At 38.0% G+C, this 16,880-nt stretch overlaps 1 protein-coding gene across 5 annotated transcripts in view; it reads left to right on the forward strand.

Annotated features, from left to right (window-relative positions):
* Positions 1 to 16,880, forward strand: part of LOC139702195 (receptor-type tyrosine-protein phosphatase gamma-like) — a 146,434-nt gene that overhangs the window by 94,117 nt on the left and 35,437 nt on the right. For 3 of the 5 annotated variants that reach the window (XR_011704784.1, XR_011704785.1, XR_011704786.1), the window contains one exon: positions 611 to 1,710. The exons of the other annotated variants lie outside the window; for them this stretch is intronic. The gene's annotated coding sequence lies outside the window, so the exon portion shown is untranslated. Of the gene's footprint in view, positions 1 to 610; positions 1,711 to 16,880 lie in introns of those variants that run through there. 5 annotated transcript variants of the gene reach the window in all.

Genomic DNA, 16,880 nt, shown 5'->3' on the forward strand with positions numbered 1-16,880 from the left:
TAATGGGAGGGGGAGCATGGGAGGAATAGAGGAACTTTAGATAGGGCAGAGGAGTGGGAGGGGAAGGGAGGGGGCAGGGGGTTAGCAATGATGATGGAATGAGATATACATCATTATCCAAAGTACACGTATGAAGACATAAATTGGAGTGAACATACTTTATATACAGAGATATGAAAAGTGTGTTCTATATGTGTAATAAGAATTGTAATTCATTCCAGTGTCATGTATTTAAAAAATAAAATCAATTAAATATTTTAAAAAACCTAAAAAATAAAGAAATCTATTTAAGAAGAGGAAAAGTTTATATTGTCCTAGTTTAAGAGGTTTTAGTCCATAATTGAGCATATAGTTGAGAAAGGTATACAGTAGAACAAACTGCTGAACTTGTGGTGACCAGGAAGTGGCTCAGTGGTAGATCACTTGCCTAATATGTATGAGGTACTTGGTTTGATCCCCAGTACTGCAAAATAGAAATCACACACAAACTGTGGCAATACTGAAGGCAGCATATACATGGATGATCTCTATGTTATAGGAGTATATTCCAAGTCTTGTAGAAGCTTAACCATTTGCTTTGGTTAATGGTTGTTTTCTTTTTCCTTGGCAGATGATCATTCCCAGGTGAGGCTACAGACAATAGAAGGAGACATTGAAGTGGCACTCCCTTTCTCCACAGAAAAGCCCTCTTCACCATGGCTGATTTTAGGACTGTCAGCAAGAGAGTCTCTGCGAAAGAGTCCATTGTAGATAAACTTCCTATTTTCATGTCACCCTGTTTACTTGGCCACTGGCCGAGAAGATACCAGCACTCCAGGTGCTGGACACCCCCTTACTAGTTTTTCACAAACATATCCAGTATAGTAGTTTGTAAAAATGTGCAAACAAGGCCTCTGGCCTTGAGCTGGGCTTCACAGAGATGTCTACATTTTTAAGGTAATTTACAAATGGGCCCATGGTAACAGCTGGCAGCAGGAGGAAAGAAAGGGGAGAAGAAACTCTCCCCTTCTCAGGTGTTGTCCTTGAAGAGTTAACTTGCCCAGAACAGTGAAAGAAAAAGCTGCTTTTATGTGAACTTCTGCAGACTGTGAACTTCTGAGCCCCTCCCCTTACATGCTGGGTATAAAATTCTGAAACTACCTTAACTCGGGGTTCAGGGGATTAACTGATTATAGCAAAAGCTGTGCCCTCTGAACCTGGCTACAGCCAAATAAAACTGTTTCCTGCTATCTTTGGTGCCTTCCCTCTTTGTCCCTACAACAACATCAACTCAGACTATATCAATGGAAATTATATCCATGTATGTATTTTGAAACTCTCAGTGAACTCAGCCATCCTAACACATACCAGATTGCGTGTCTGCTATGAGATGGGCAGACACACATCACACAGAAACTAAAAACAAATGTATTAATGTTGCCCCATGCCCCATAGAACTTCACAGTTACTACACAGTCACTCCTTTTTTCAAGTCAGCCTGTTCCTTGGTGAATTTCTCTGGTGTTCTGTATACTGTCGGATGCTTATGTAGATTAAGAATTTTTTTCCCTTTTATTTATTTTTTTATCAACAACTTGTAATTATTTGACATTTTTTAAAAATTTGTTTGCATATTAATGAAACACAGCTCTCTATTTTCTAATGCAATGATTTGCAATCTCTTATCATCAGTGCACTTTTAAAGTTGCCTCAAAGTAGTCTGCAGCTGTTCGCCAGGACTTCCAATGCAAGCAAGACATGTCATTAAATATGTAGGCTGTTTAATTATTGATGATGGCTTCTTTGTTCATTTTGCATTATGTTAACTTAATGTTTTACATTAGGATAAATTCTTTAGGAGACAGCCTGTTTTCAGTTGAAATGAGTGAAATCAAAAGTAGCCTGAAAAAATCAAGGGAAGGTTGGGATTCCCAAGTCTACATTAAACAGATTTCAGCTTCTTTCTGGTTCCAAAGATGTATTCTGTGCATAGCCATCACCTTATTTTTAAGTCCATCAGGCACAGGTTTTACCCATTATATGCAGGCTCAGAAGCCCTAATCCTCAAATCCAAAACATTCCAAAATCTACTATCTTTTAGGCACTTATACAACTCCACAGGTTGAAAATTTCATATTTGACTTCATGTGACAAGTAATAGCCAAAACTCAGGCACACAGCACCCAATTTGTTCAGTATCCCCAAAAGGAATAAAATACTCTCCTGGCCCCTTCAATTGAGATGCATGAACTCTGCTTCATGTAAAAAAAAAGTGTTTGAAATACTGAATAAAATACCTTCAGGCTATATGTATTACGTATATAGGAATCAAATGAATTTCATGTTTAGACTTCTATCCTCCCCAGATATCTCATTATGTATACATAAATATGCCAAAATTGGAAACACTTCTGGTCCCAACATTCCAGGTAAGGGATGCTTAACCTTCATATGGATTCTTGTATATTCTGGGATTGAATAGGACTTGGGTGCTACTAAAAGTAACTAGCACCATAATCTCTAGTTGTTTTGTAAAAATAATATATGAATGTTATTTTTTTTGCTAATTGGAAAAGGTTGACATTTTAGTTATAGCTTGACATTTTCAGTTATAGATTTGTGGGTAGAGCTTGAGGGTCATTATTGAAAGAGTAATTCATATCTCATTCATCAAACAACCTTACAGCATTTTGATAGTGGCCAAAATAATACCCACTCCAGTTTTGATTATTTTAAAATCAGGATTTCTTTATAAGCTTAATTGCACTTATTACTCTGTTCATGGGAGTAAAAAGAGATGTCCAAAACCTGTCACTCTTCTCCCCACAGCCTCATAATGTAGAAGCTGAAAAATGAAATGTCTTCTCCAGTTCCCCTCACCACCAGGTCAACTAGCTATAACATACCTTCCCCTAGGGACTTCCAGTGAACACTGTTCACCTTCTAGTCCCAGCTCCTGTGGTCTCTGTTGGGTCCTCGAGCATAGAGCACATTATCCTAGTTGCCTGGAATATGCCTGAAATATATTGAACACTTAAGTGTTTGATGAGTCATTGACTGAAGGAGTCTATAGGATCAGAGTAGGCATCTAGAAGAGGTCACTTGAACTGAGCTTGAAACAGTGGGTGGGTAGAGATACAGAGGAGAGAAAACCTTCTAGCTCAAGGAAATAATATGAGCAAGACTATAAATAATTAAAATACCTGATGAATGACTGTTAATTTTATTTTGACAGAGAGGAGAGTAATTACTCAAGGACTTCTTTATTCACTTGGTCATTCAAATCTCATTGAGCACCTGTGATGTGTTGGTTACTTAATGGGCACTAGAGTTATAGCTGTGAACAATTCAGATTAAAAACAACCAGCTCAGTGAGGTGGTGTGTGTGTATGATCTCATTTAAACCAGCTGAAAGAGGTGGTGCTGTCATGGGGAGTCCCTCTAGAAAGCACTCCAAGTTCAAATTTCAATTCAAAGGAGAGCTTTATTACCTGGTCAGGGACTATCATCCACTGCAGAGACTCAAGCTCTGTGGGAGGACAGCAGCCTCCTGGTCCACCCAAAGAGAATATAAGCACAAAAACCATAACTCAGTGACTTGCTTATCATCATGTAAGCTAGCCAATCACAGAAATTAAAACAATAATAAGTGGAACCTGTGGGCTGTAGGCAGGACTGGAATTTTCCAGTCAGCAAGCAAGCTATAAACAGAAGCTTTTATAAGCATTAGCTTTGCAGTTCAGTTGACCACAGTCCTGGGTTCAAGCAGGTGATAGACAGTCGCATCCTGAATTTGGGCAGGGGTCAGCAGGGTGAAAATCTACTTCAAAGTCATATAGACCCACAAGGGCACTCAAACCCAATGACCATTGCTGCATCCTGAGTAGGGTACAATTTGTGGGGTACAAAGTACAGAAAGACATTTTTTTTTAATAAGACAACAGCTTTCATTTCAGTTTCTCAGAAACACCTCTTGTAATAGTTTTTTCTATAGAAGACAGCAAAATGGAGTCTTAGGCCTGTCTATGACAGTTCTTGCTTTATAATTGTCTTATCTCACTTTTCAAAATCTTATATCTATAATCTATATTTTTAGTAATCTATAACTTATAACTTACAATCTTATTGATTATATTTATAGGCTTACACCACTATAGTGCATATCTATAATCCCAGTTTTTCAGGAGGCTATGTCAGGAGGATCACAAGTTCAAGGCCAGATTCATCAACTTTGCAAGACCCTGTCTCAAAGTAAAAAAATAAAAAGGACTGAGTGTGTAGCTCAGTGGTGCTCCTGGGTTCAATCCCCAGTACCACAAAAGCAAAAACAACAACAAATATAACCTGCTGGACATGGTGGTGCACACCTGTAATCCTAGTGGTTCAGGAGGCTGATCACAAATTTAAAGCCAGCCTCAGCAACTTAGCAAGGACTTAAGAAACTAAATGAGACCCTGTGTCTAAATATAAAAGAATAAAAAACAAGAAGGGCTGGGAATGTGGCTCAGTGGTAAAGCACCCCAGTTTCAATCCATGGTGCCAAAATAATAATTACAACAACACTAATAGTAATAACATTCTGATCTAATGGGGCCGAAGTTCTAATTAGAAGAAATGACAATAAGTAAAACGAGTTAATTCTGTGTGGTATGTTAGAAGTTAATGTGTACTATGGCGGAAACTAAAGCCATTAGGAGACATAGGAGTGTTAGGCTTGGAGGTGAACTGTAGTCAATGTGAAGGTGACATTGGACAAAAGCATATGAGGGATGGATCCATGTAGATATCAGGGAAAATCAGTCTGAGCAAAAGGCTTGTTATAGAGCTTACCTAAGAAATCTAAAGAAAAACGAGCAGCAGGTGTGGAGTGGTGTGTGGGGCAACTGGGGAATAAGGAGGAAATGAAGTGAGAGGCCATGGAGCCAAGTAATAGAAATGATGGCAAGACCTTTGGCTTTCAGTGTGCAAGATGGGAGTGTTTTGATGGATCTGAGCAGAGGTCTGACTGCAGAGAGGAGAACAAACTGTAGGTGGGTAGGAGCCAGAGCAAGGAGACCTGCTAGATGACTGTGGAAGTAATCCAAAGGGAATGGACAGGGAGAAATGGGATCCTGGGTCTATATTGAGGGCTGAGCCCATGGGATTTGCTGGCAGATTGGCCAAGGGTGTGGGAGGTAGAAAGGGGTCAGGGATTCCTTTAAGAGATGGGATTGCCGTTTTCCCAGAAGTCTGTGGGTGGAGCAGGTTTGGGTAGGTCTTAGAGAAGAAATGAGTCAAATTTTACACATGTTAAGATGTAATATACATTAGACATCCATCGACGTGGAGTGTTAATCAGGTTACTGATCCACATCCAGTTTTCAAGGAAAAGATCTGGTTTAGAAATAAGAATATAGAATTCATCAGGATGCAGATGGTATTGAAGGCCATGAGAGTGGAACAGATGACCAGGAGAGTGAGGGTAGACAAAAGAAAACCCAAGAACTAGACATTCCAACATCAAGGGGAAAGGAAGACCCTTCCAGCAAAAGAGAAGACAAGTGGCCAGGGAGGGAGAAAGGGAGGAGAACCAGCAGAGTCCTGTCCTGGAAGCAAGTGAAGGAAGTATTTTAAAGGGATCCTTAGTATTCATGCAACTGATGGGTCAAGTAGATGAGGACTGGGAAATTACTATGAAGTTTAGCAACATAGTCCATTCCTGGATGGTGCATGACCACAGTTTATCAGATGTGTCTTTCCTATCTGCTAGACACCTTGCTAGGCATGGCACATAGAGAGTGAATAAGTCAGATGGAGTACTTGCCTTGTGACTTTGTTAGCTACTGGGAAATGAGTGTCTATATAGGTAACGATTCTGTAATTTGAAATCTACAGCCAGTGAGATGTATAAAAGAAATGTTTGCTTTTGTTTTTCATTGTTGTTTACTTGTTATTACAACACTAATTTTATAGGTACAACTTTAAGTTGTCTGAGAAATCCGTATACTCTCCAAGTTTCTTTTTTCTGTGTTCCGGCTAACTTTGGGCATAGTATTTTGGGTCATCTCAGCGGACTGAAATGGAAAGCATTAGGTCCATGATGATATAATATGTTCCTGGGTAGAATGTTCTCTGACTTGGCTCTGTCTTTCCCAGATACCTATCCTACAATTTCTTTGCTACCTGCTTTCTTTGGCCCCAGCTTTCATCTTACTTGTTTCTTACACGGTCTTCATAAAAGGAAGAGGTCTTGCAGAATTTCTATTTCTTGAAATTCCTGGTCCTTTGTACAGCATCATGTCATGGTATTAAGAGTGTTTAAGAATGGTTTTGAATATTACTGTTGGTGGGACTGTCTATTCTACCATAATGGAATATGTGTAAGCCCTTGGCACATTGCCAGTAACATCCCAAACACAAATGAAATTCTATTGCACACTCCCAGTCTGTTTGCATCTCAATGAGAGTGGTGGTCATTTTTTTTCCCCAGGGATCCATAAATTGTTAGTGTTTATTCCCATCCATCATCTCATAGATAATATATAATTAAGACACTCATACTTCCTGTGCAAGCATCAGAACAGTTATATTTATGCACCTTCACTTATTAAGAGAAACTCAGTGGTCCTGGGCCTGGCTAATTTAACTTTCAAGTGAAGCAGCTGTTGGTGTTTGTATATGCAAATCATTTCCGCAGACTTAGCATGTGACTTCTGTGCTACATGATCTGCTTAGCCTCCAAATGTCTTTCTTCCCTTGTTCCATGAAGTCAATAATGGCTCCTGCCAAAGGGACTTTGCTGGCCAAGTGCAAGATCCCTTGTAGGCTGCCCAGTGTGCCCCAGCACATGGCAGGCCCCACATAGGAGTTGCCAGGATTTTTAGAAAGTGCATACCTGGCTCAGGCTCAAGTGCTTGAACCTGGGACTGAACAGGGACTTCTGAGTTCAGTCCTAGGCACTTTCTGGACCTGAACTAAATTAAAGAGTGCCTTAAGAGGAACCCATTGTTAGTTCTTTGAAATTCATTCTCATGGCTTTCAAAGTGTTCTAAAGTAGGCATCATTACATTTGATGTAATAAATTTGATGATGATTTTGAATTAGTGTTTTTATAAATACACATGCAAATTCAATTGTAAAATACACAAAAAAATCTGAGCTGCTTGTCTTGGTTAAAAGTTCATGTTTTCACAGGTAGCATGAAAATAAAAATTAAACCCCTTTTGAATTTTAAAACTGAGGACTTGTAGATTAATGTAACTAAACAGTCAGCTAGATTTGAAACCCTCAAATCTATGTATGGCCTCTTATTTGGCTTCCCTTAGTCAATTCTCTCCATAAGGGAGATTATTCTTTGAAAAAAAAAAGTACCATTAGACAAGTCACTTTCTGCAGAATTAATTTGAATGGTACTTAATGGTCAGTAGACCTCTTCAGTGGTATTAACCTGTCAGGTGTTAATGAGCAAATACATTTTAGGCAACTATGGAACAGCAAATGCAATCCATTTGTAGGGCTACTTAATCTGCCCTTAATGGAGAAGGTCATGCCGAATGCCCTTTTTACCAGACCATGGTGGCCTCCCTTTAGTGCAGACTGGGCTACAGATTAGAATTCTCAAACATCACTGTTGTTGGTTCAGGGAGAGGCAAAAAATGAATATTTTTATCCTAACATTCATTCAAGGCTATATGCTGCATATTCAGACCACCATACTCAGATTAGAAAGCTAGACTCTCTTTTCTAGTATATGCCGCAAGCATAATCCTACTAATGGCCTCAGATGGCCAGTCAGAAAGATAGCCGATGACCTACAGTGATTGGTGTGGAGAGGTAAAATTTGTTCATGGATCACCTTCATTTTAAAAAAACACAATCATCTCATTCTAAGAATTCAACTAAATAGATGATAAGGATTAATAGGAAATGCCATTTTTTATTTTATGTGTTCTTTTTAGATATACGTGATAATAGAGTGTATTTTGACATATATACATGGAGTACATCTGATTCTAATTAGGATCGCAACCTGGTGGTTGTATGTGATGTTGAGATCACTGTGGTGTATTCATATATGTACATAGGAAAGTTATGCTAGAATCATTCCACTGTCGTTCCTGTCTCCTTCCCTTCCCTCCATTTCCCTTTGTCTAATCCACTGAACTCCTATTCTCCCTGCCCATTGAGTGTTAGCATCCACATAAGGAAGATGACATTTTAAACACTGTCCTCGCTCTTTTATCCTCTGTTTTGTCCTGAGATAATTCTTTAAAATCTATTCACAGCCAGAACCTGTGAAACTACATGAATGGTCCAATTTACTCACAACCAGTTTTATTCTCAAGAGATAGTAATACACAGATTTCCCTTTCATACAGAGGCCACATTATGAATTTATGTATTGAGTCTCTTCTGCCCAGCTCCCTCACATTTATTGACTTTTCTACCAGTGCCTGATTTGGACCTTTGATGATAAAGGTAATGTTCCTGCAAATTAAAGGGATCCTATTCAAGCAAGATATGTTGATTTTTCAGTATTTTCTTCCTATCTCTCTTCTGTTTAATTATTTTCTGTGTGACAGCTAATATAATGATCGTCCAATATGACCTTCATTATGTATGACTGACTGGATATTAATGCAATTGTAACATTCAAGATTTAGGATTAGCAAAACAAGTTATCAAAGGAGAGGAAGTGGTATCTATTACTATATGCTTAGAACCAGGACAGAGCTAGAATTTCAAAACCAGGGCTCACAATGAGGGCCAGAAGAGCATTCAGGTGGGTATTCTAGCCCATAACTGATCATAGTTCACAATCAAAATACAACCCAGAGACAGTGTGGGATGCAAGCTGGATGAAGAACATTAAGAAGCACTTCTTCACACTGATTGCAGAGAGCACCTGCTGGCCTCATGGTGGGCAGCCAAATGGGCCTGGAAAAGTGTTCTTTTTAGTGTCTCATTTCATTTTTGAAACTAATTTCAATAGAGTCCTGCTTTAGATAACTCAGAAAGGCAGTTGTGAAAGAAGATGTTGCAGGTCTCTGGCACATGTGACTGTGTGGGTTACGTGTGAGGAGTCCTTCTTCACTTCTATTTACATGTTTTCCCTGGCATCAGTATTTTTTATTTATTTTACTTTTTAATTTTTAAATGTTATTATTTTTAATTGACACAAAATAATTGTAAACATTTGTGGGCGGTACAGTAGACCCTTTAATACATGTACACAGTGTGTAGTGATCAGTTCAGGGTAAAATGGCACATGTGTCACCTCAGACATGAATCATTTCTTTGGATTAGGAACATTTAAAATCCTTTCCACTAGCTATTTTGAAATACTCAATTGTTGTCAACCATAGTTATCCTACAGTGATATGGGACATTAGAAGTTATTCCTCTGGGACTGGGGTCGCAGCTCAGTATTAGAGTGCTTTTTGCACAAGACCCTGGGTTCTACCCCAGCACCACCATCAAAAAACAAAACAAACAAACAAACAAAAAAACCAAGATTATTCTAATCCAACCACACTCCAATACTTCTTCCTTGTCAGCAAGGCTTTTCCAGAGTCATTTATGCACTAACAATCCCCTTAAAAAGAGGATCATGCCTAACACTCTCAGTCCTGTCTATTATAAGCTGACCCCTCAAAACCACATGGTTAGTTTCTAATAAAATGGATCTAGGATCATCCCCTTCCAAGTTATAACACCTTTTACTACAACATTAAAATAGAAAATTTTCTTTCATATAGTCCTATTATAAAATGTGTTTTAGCCACTAAGCCACCTCCCCTACAGCACCCTTTATTTTTAGAGTGTTATGGTTATACATAGTAGTTGGGTTCATCCCAACAAACTCATACAGGCATAGAAATCTATTTCAGTTCATGAACCCCCTTTTTCTTCCCATCTCCTCCCTTCCGCTTCTTCTTCTACACCACTAGATTTCCTTTCATTGGTATATTATTCTTATTTGATTTATCCTTATGTAATCTTATCCTCCACTCCACCTTTCCTTTATTTTACTCTAGCTTCTGCATATGAGAAAAAACATTCGACCTTTGTGTTTCTGACTTTGGTTAGTTTCATTTAGGTGGATATTCTCTATTTCCATCTATTTACTGGAAAATGCCATAATTTCATTCTTTTTAATGGCTGTGTAGTACCCCATTGTATATACATATGTGTGTGTGTACACATATACTACAGTTTCTTAATCCATTCATCTATTGACAAACATTTGGGTTGATTCCATAATTTGGCTAATGAATTGTACTGCTATAAATATTGATATGGCTGTGCCACCATAGTATGCCAGTTTTATGGTGGTTCCATCCTTGGTTTTTTGAGGAATCTCCAAACTGCTTTCCAGAGTGGTTGTACTAGTCTCTCATCCCAACAATCTATAAGTGTTCCTTTCTCCCCACAATCTCGCCAGAATTTATTGTTGTTTATATTCTTGATCATTGCCATTCTGACTGGAGTGAGATGCAATCTTAGTGTAGTTTTAATTTACATGTCCCTAATTGTTAGAGTTGTTGAACATTTTTCTTGTATTTATTGGCCTTTTGTGTTTCTTCTATTTGAAGTTTTTCTTTAGTTCTTTTACCCATTTATTGATTGGGTTATTTGGATTTTTGGTGTTAAGTTTTTGAGCTCTTTGTACATTATGGATATTAATCCCTTACTGGAGGAATAGCTGCCCAAGATTTTCTCCCCTTCTGTAGGCTCTCTTTTTGCCCTCTTGATCATTTCCTTAGCTCTGCAGAAGCTTTTTAGTTTGATGGCATCCCACTTATTGATTGTTGGTTTTATTTCTTGTGCTTTGGGGTCTTGTTAAGGAAGTCTGTGCCAGCACCTATTTGATAGAGTACTGATCCTATTTTTTTTCCAGTAGTTATAAAGTTTCTGGTCTAATACCTAAGACTTTGATCCATTTTGATTTGAGTTTTGTTCAGGTTCTAACCCTATCTAAAGATAGGGTTCTAATTTCACTTTTCTACACATAGCTCTCCACTTTTCCCAGCACCATTTGTTTAAAAGGTTATCTTTTCTCCAAGATAGAATTTTAGTGCCCTTGTCCAATATCAGAAAGTTTTAAGTATGTTGGCCCGACCCTTTTTAAATATTTTTACATTGGGACAGGATCTTGCTCAGTTGCTTAGGGCCTCACTAAGTTGCTGAGGCTGGCTTTGAACTTGTGATCCTCTTACCTCAGCCTTGCCAGCTTCTGGGATTACAGGTGTGTGCAACCACACCCAGGGTAAAATGCATCTTTTAATTAAAATAATTTTACAAGTCCTAACTGAAACTACAGACTATTAATATATCCACCTTTGACTCTTCCTGAGTCAGGTATGATACCCACTTCATCATTTCTTTTTTTCGGAATTGTACCAATTTGACAGCATTAGTCAGTCAGTTGGGCTCTTGCTATGTGGAGTCTCTTGTCTCCATCTGGGATTTGCTCTGTGCAGGACCCTTGGGCAACCCTGGAAACAGGTGTTCAGATGCCCATGTGAGAACATGAAAATCCCTATACCCAAGCCTCATGCTTTTTATGGGACTGGCCAGACTTGAGTGCTCTGGCCCAGTGATACCTCACTCACCTTTAGGAGACATAGAACTTCTTTGAGTAGCTGGTGTGATATAAGATCCTCTCCTCCTAAATTTCATGCATACACATGTTCACGATATTTTAATTTGAGATGCTTCATGGATACCACCTCCACAATCCTATTCATGAATTACCTCAGGTATCACTTCACTTCATTCAAAAGCTTCAATCTATTTTTGGAGTAGGACAGGAAACCCAAACTTAATTAACCTAAAAAAAGGCATACATCTCAGGGGTTAAAAAAAAAAAAGTCATAGGTTTCTTACAACTCTACAACTGTGAAATGCATTTCTAAGAGCTTCAAAATTTTTACTAAATTTAAAAAGTTGTTACTAAAATATTTAATAACCTGATTCCTTATGAAAGACCATGGAATAGAGTTTTATAATCTTTAGTATTTTGAAGCATAATCAGTCAAGGTCTGTGTGTACATTGTGTACATACTTGTCTCGGGATGCTGTTCTTTTCTTTTTTACCTATGTATAATTCTTTTACATTTGTTCCCCAAAAGTTTAGCATTTATGTTAAAAATGAAATTTTAGCATTTTTGTTAGAAATCGCTCTCTCTTAGTGACAGGAAACTGACAGATCCCATGGCCTACTTTTATTTCTTAAAAGCAAAATGTATTAGGAGTACCACAGTCAGAAGGCCTGGGCCAAGATTCTTGTACTACAGAGAAGTTACTGAAACTTCTAAATTTATTTAATGTAGAGTCCTAGTGTTTAGTAAACTAACAATGACCAGGATAGTATTTCCTATGTGCCAGACAATGTTCTACACATTTATATATAAAGTAATTCATTTCATCTTCACCCTGAATATTGAGGATAGGAAATATTGTTGTCCTCAACTTATAGACGAGTAAACTAAAGCAGAGAGGTTTGAATTTGCTCAGTCACAGACATAGGAAGTAGAAGACCCATGTTCATATGCAGACTATTGAATGCTAGCATCAACCTTAATACTTACCTCACTATACTGCCCCCTAGAGGCCACTGTGGGGATTAAATGTATTCACATATATAAATACATAGAGGTACCTGATGCAGAATAAATGCCATGAAGATGTAAGCTCTTGTTAATGAGAGACAGTATAACTTCATGATTAGGAACAAGGCCTCTGGAGCCTTGGTGCCCAGGTTCAGACCCTGACTCCTCCTTTATAACCTGTATGACTTTGGACTGTTACTTAACATCACTATTCTCATTGTGAATGAAGATGATAATAGTTGATCTTGCAGGTTTGTCATACAGATGAAGTGAATTAATACTTCTAAAACACTTAAAACAGTGTCAAATACTCAGTAGATGCTACACAAATATTGATGAAATAACATTCTCCTTCCCTGACCTTAAAAATGTACCAAAACCACAAAGAGTAGGTCTTACTAATTAAGTATGTTCACATCTCCAAGTAAGTGTAAGTAGTCTTGTATAAAATCCCTAAATAGCTAGTACATAATATTTATTTCTCCCATGCAAATAACTCTGGGCTGTACATTTTTAGGACTGTTCCTCGATACTGTGACCTGTGGAGAATTGACCATCCAGACAGTTCCTGTGTCATGTATCATTGGCCTTGTCACCATCTGTCTTTTATGCTCAGAGACTCTGATGCTCCGTGTCATATTTCATGCACCATGATGTACTTGAAGCACAAACTCTATGAGAGCTGACGTTGGCTAAGTTGTTCCTACATTGTCAGTGTGTTATAGATTATGTTTTGAATTCATTTGTTACGTATTTTTGGAGATTGATTTAAAAGTAGTACCTAGTGAAAAGTGGCATTCTCTGGTTTCCAATATTAAATAAGGAGGCTTTGAAAAAAATGTAATTTCTACCAGGCAAAAGTGACCCTCCCCCAATGAGGCTAAGGATTCCAAACACTCAGGGACATATTTGTGCGGACCCCGCATGCATCTTACACCTATCTTGTGGTTTTCCTGGAGAGATGAACAATTGCAGTCAACAGCTTATCTTAAAACTTCCTTCAGTTTCTCTTTATCAGATTAATTTCCAAAGATACTGGCTAATTAACCAAATGGTCAGTTTCATAAGTGTCTGAGCCCTGTGCTCTTAATAAACTTGCTCTTGTTCTTTAGCAGTGAGAACATTTAAAGACAGTTTGCAAATGAAAAGATGAAGCCCAAAATCAATCTTGTTAAATCACATCCCTAGCTTGTTATGGATGCCATGAACAGAAATAGATCCCTACATAATAAAACCTAAATTGACTAAGAGTAATTTGAAGACAAGTGATGTCCTCTTGTTAAGAAGATACCCAGTTATAGGTTGTTTCAAAACAAATGATTTTTAAAAAAACTTTTTAAATTTTACTAAATTGGGCTGGGGATGTGGCTCAAGTGGTAGCGCACTCGCCTAGCATGTGTGAGGCATTGGGTTCAATCCTCAGCACCACATAAATATAAAATAAAGACATTGTGTCCACCTAATAACTAGAAAATAAAAAATAAATAAATAAATTTCACTAAATATTACCTTATTATGATATGTTTGTGGGGTGCAGGTGTTTCAATGTACATTGAATTGTGAAAAGATTAAATTAATTACCATATCCATCATCTTAATTGCTTATCAAATCTTTGTGGTGAAAACATTTAAAATCCTATCTTTTAGTTATTTTGAATATACAATACAGGTACATTACAGCATGTTTCACAATAGTCAAGTGTCCATTAATGGATGAAAGCATTTTCAAAATGTGACATTTGTACCCAACGAATATTATTCAGCCTTCAAAAATTAATAGGAAATCTTGTCATTTAAAACAACATGGATGAACTTAGAGGACATTATGTATTTAGAGGACATTATGTTAAGTGAAGTAAGCCAGACACAGACAAATACCATATGCTTTTACTTATATGTATTTTCTAAAAAAGTGGAACAAGTGCTTTTTAAATCTTTAGGAGAAGTTTAGGTATGTACCTCATTTAAAGTAAAAAATTATAGAATCTTTTAGAGCTGATAAAACCTAACGATCTCACAGTCCAACTTCCTTGTTCTGTAGTTTAAATAGTTGGAACTGAAGCAGAAATTGATTTAAGTGTCCTTCATTCATATAAGTTGAAGTGAGATTAAATATATATGTGTGTGTATAAAATATAAATGTATATATATACATATATGTTTTTTTCTTTCACATCTATTATCCAAATTCAGCCCTTCAAAATGATGGAGTATTCACAGCGCCAGCTTCCCCTTGCCTTCAGTGCCTTGAACCCTCACAAAGTAAATCCATTCCTGTACAGCCTTTTTCATCCAAAACTGAACAACCATTTCTGTGCTCCTACCACATGCAGGCTCAGCACAAGGTCAGGTATGCACCAGGGCCTTAGAATTATACAGTGCAGAGATATCTAAAGTGTCAGCACACTATCAGTAGTTTCTGAGAGCAGATTCAGGGACTTTAGACTATTTTTTCCCAATTTGGCAAATTAAAAAATGAGTCACAATGCAGATCTTGAGCCACTTTTTCTGACTCTATTCTCTTTCTACCATGGACACAGTTTTGGAAAGCTTGTCAAGGCAGGAGACAGTTTAGTAACCTGGCCCTGGCAGGTTACTTCTGTTTTCTCCCTTCTCTCTCAGAAGTTTGCTGCTGGAAGTTTCCTGATGCTCTGCCCTGCACTGCCATTGAAGATTTGAGATCACCTGCACTGAGCTATGTCTAGGGAGCCAATTTATTTCTATTTTATTCATTTATTAGATTTATTGTCTCCTTTCTTAAATAAAAGAGGATCCTACTTGCATACTGAAAAATGCTTAATTAAAGAAGGTAGAGATTAATGAAAGCCTTTATTTCTCTGGCAGTAGCCCCCTGGAAGCATATGAATATAGGTTTTTTTTTTTTCCGCTCCATTTTACTGCTCTTTGACAGAAGGCAGCCAGGTCCTTTGAGTCACCAAACCCCTCCATTCTGAAAATTGCCTTTCCTTTTTTAAATTTCTGGATTGCTTTCTCTGTTACAGCATGCACAAGTACCCAGGCTCAGCTTCTGAGAGTTCTCTTTGGAGACAAACACTGATGAACACTCTGTGCCTCAGCCAGAAGGAGGCTCTTGTGCTGTGGACATCTGACACGTTCCCCCTTCCTAGGCTCCTGTGCCTCCTCCCAGCTCCCCCTGCACATTGCCATACAGCCTGTCCCAGGGATCAGAGACCAAAGTTCCCTGTAAAAATAGTAAGTCTCTATTGTAAAAATTATTGTCAACATGTACTACCCCCACCTCTTTTATTCTTTCCTGTGTGTGTGTTTATTACTGGAGGCCTAATCTTTACCCCCACCACTCAAATCTGATTTGTGTACCTTCACAACCTGCTTTCTATGTCAAGAATAATAGAAGACTTTGCATTCCCAGTCACAGTGGTACCAATGCAAGTGAAAATGTTTGTGTAACTGCTGAGGGTAGGGGTTCTAAATGTAGTCCAAAAAGAAAAAAATCTACATCGTGATTCATTTAGGTAGATGAAGTTTCCAGAAATGCTTTGGAATATTTCAGTTCCAAATGCAACTCATATTAGGAGTTACTCCACTATTGGTTTTACTCACAAATATTCTCTGCTTATGTAGCAAAGTCACAGTCAGATCTTTGAATTTTGGCCCTAAAATTCCTTATATCTATAAATATGCTCTATATCAGTACCTGGACCAAGATTGCTCCAAGAGACAACAGAGAAGAATAGTTATTTAGGTTATCAACGCTAGAGTTGAGCTGCTCAGGCTCAGATACCAAATCTGCAAGTAGCTCATCATTCAATATTACCTACAATTCTTATTGTTCACACTACAATTCTAAAGATTCCAAAAGGCCCAGAGCTTGGTAGCAGAGAGAGAGAGTTCAGACTGCAGCCCAAGTATAGTGTATACTCATATGGTTTCATAAAAGCCAATACATTTTATGCCTGCTAATGTACCAGAGGGGAAACCTAGGTTTTTACCAGCATCCTGTGTTCTCCTCCAAAGTACGGATTATCATCATTGTAAACTTCCACACAAAAGGTAAACATGGGTTGGAAAGACAATAAGCTCTATCATAAGCTGAGAGAAGCACATTTTTCTGTAGTTTTTGATGACTGGTAGAAATTGACCAGTTCAAATAGCAGCAAAGGACATTGCTTCATTCTTGGATATCCTAAACACTACATGTAAGTGAAGAGAGCATAGTTTCAAGCACCAGCACAGTTTATTCTGGTTTTATATAGGCTTTATTGAAAGCAATTTCTGGGATAGGAATTACATGGGAATGTTTTAGAGAGGAGCCTGAGAGAGCACTGG

Source organism: Marmota flaviventris, chromosome 16, assembly GCF_047511675.1.
Source record: "Marmota flaviventris isolate mMarFla1 chromosome 16, mMarFla1.hap1, whole genome shotgun sequence".
Taxonomy (NCBI): Eukaryota; Metazoa; Chordata; class Mammalia; order Rodentia; family Sciuridae; genus Marmota; species Marmota flaviventris.